This window comes from Otolemur garnettii, unplaced genomic scaffold (genome assembly GCF_000181295.1).
Source record: "Otolemur garnettii isolate 467f Iridium unplaced genomic scaffold, OtoGar3 scaffold00456, whole genome shotgun sequence".
Taxonomy (NCBI): Eukaryota; Metazoa; Chordata; class Mammalia; order Primates; family Galagidae; genus Otolemur; species Otolemur garnettii.
The window spans coordinates 49518-51920 of record NW_003852851.1 but is presented as its reverse complement, the minus strand read 5'-3'; positions in this window follow the sequence as shown (position 1 = coordinate 51920).

Below are 2403 nucleotides of genomic sequence, written 5' to 3'. Positions count from 1 at the left end.
TCCCAAGAGAGAGGCCAGATGAGAAGGAACTGACAGAAACATTCAAGAAATATAAAAAATCACCCCTTAAAGAAAATAATAACTCCTTACCAATGGATACCAACCTAAATGGAAAGTTCAAGGGGGGCAGAGGCAAGATGGCTGACTGGAGCCAGCTTTCCACAGAGGCTTCTATCCAAAAGCAGAGTTAAAGGACAGAAGTTAGCAAATAAGCTGATGGTTTGGAGCTGAGCCAAGAGAGAATGTTGAAGAATGCACATCAACCCTGCTAAGGTGAGCTGTGACCCCAAGAGAACAAACAATAGGTAGAAAATCCATCACCAAGTGGAGGAAGTCCCCTCCCCCAGGAGAATGGCTTGCAGTATACTTTATATGAAGAAGTTAGCAGAGTTCAGATCTCCTCCTATTTTATGCTATTGGAGAGACCCTCAAAAAACTGAACTCCTTCCCTAGAGAGGACCCACTAGTGTGCCATGGCACTCTTCTGCCAGGCATAAAACTGTATATGTTCTCTACCTGCAATTATGAACTCCTAGCACTCCCCTTCACTCTCACTCTGAGGTCTGGAGTCCAGATTCTTGGGCATTTTCTTGGGAGGTGTGGACAAGGTGTGGGCTGTTGCAGGTCTGTGCTGATTCTGTGGCAGGGGTGTAAAGAGAGGACTGTGGAACAAGAGGGAGAGGGAGATGCAGTGTCCCTCAGCACAGAGCAGCAGCGACAGCAGTGGGAACATTAGGGCTCATACCCCTGGGGATATTTTGGAGAGACACTCCTTGCCTCTCTTGGCAACCAGAGAAAGCCAGGCCTCTACTGTAATGGCAGCCACAGGTGGAACAGATCTGGGATGGAAATGCAGGTCCCATGAGTAAAGGGGCTTAAGGCAGTACCTGCCTGGGCAGTGCATGGTGGAGATGGAGAGTAGAACATGCGGGTGCAGAGACGGCATACTCCCAGGGTGACGCTGATTCAGAAGTGGTGCTTTAGTGAGCCTAAGAAGCACCCGGCCCCCAGGGGAACATAGCTGAGACCAAAGCAGGTGGGGCAACAGCACCAGCCCAGGGAGAGGCAAGAACTGAGAGCTGAGTGTGAGCTCTAACCGTGGCTGCCCCAACACAGAGTGTAGCAGAGACAGAGATGCCAGCTCCTTAAGAACTGGCACAATGGTAGCAGCACAGGGCAGGGTGAGTGACAGTTTCTGTGAACTCAAACAGCACCTGGCCCACAGGGGAATATAGCCTTGACATAAATGCTAGTTCTGTGAGAATATAATTGGCAGCAACATCAATCTGAGGTGGGGCTGGAACTGAGTGAATCACCCCAGCTTCCATTAAGCATCCGCAGTTGTCAGGCTTCAGCTCCCCCTGCTGGCTGGTGGCAGAGTGCAGTGGTCTGGCCAAGGAGACCTACATATCCCTGTGACTCAGGCAGGCAAATACCCCTAGAGCATCTCCTTATTGGAGGGAACTGTGTGACAGCCCTGCGGGGTTACCAGTGACTGGGCATGATAGAGGTGTAAGGTAGGGAAGAAGGCATCAAACTTTCTTGACCAATTCATTTGCTGGATGGATCCTTCTGACTCCATGGAGCACTGGAGCGAGTAATACTTGAACTGCCAGCAGACCCCTGCTATCTATTTGCTGGAGACCTTTTAAACTCTCCCACTTGAGCCTGGGTGCTGACTGGGACAACTGATTTGGAAGTTTTGACCTGGGGACTAAGGTCAATCATCTGAGGACTATCAAAAGGGGTACCCTGGGTGTGTAGTTGTAGGAAGGTTTTATTTTCCTTTTCCAGTTGTTGCCCATGGGGGGCAGGGTTACTTCATTGTTGGTATTTCTCCACAGCTGAGATTTCAACCCAGAGTTACTGATTCACTAGGATTGGACAGAGACTAGATGAAAATAAGACAGAGCCACTTAGCCCTACCACACCAATCAGATCCCCAGTGTCTCATGCTGTAGCACTGTACATTCTTAATTAATGTGAATGACTTTACAAAGCTCTAGGGGAAAAGGTACAGACCAGTCCTGGCTCTTGGGCAAAGGGCTGGTTAATTCCTACTCCAGGCGCCCCTAACCCAACTTCACTTTATCAGCTCATCTAGCCAAACAGTATAAAATAATAATGGGGCAGAATCAGTGGGAAAACTCCAGCAAAATGAATAATCAGAGAGATCAACTCCCCCAAGGAATGACATGGCAGACACACTAGAAGATCCCATGCATAAACAAATGACTGAGATGTGAGAAATTGAATTCAGAATTTGGATCGCAAATAAGATTAATAGAATGGAGGTAAAGTTGGAATTCAAAATTGAAAGAGAATTTCAAAAGTTGTTTTAAGAATTCAATGACTTCAAAGACAAAATCACCAAAGATTTGACACATGGAGACAAGAATTTGC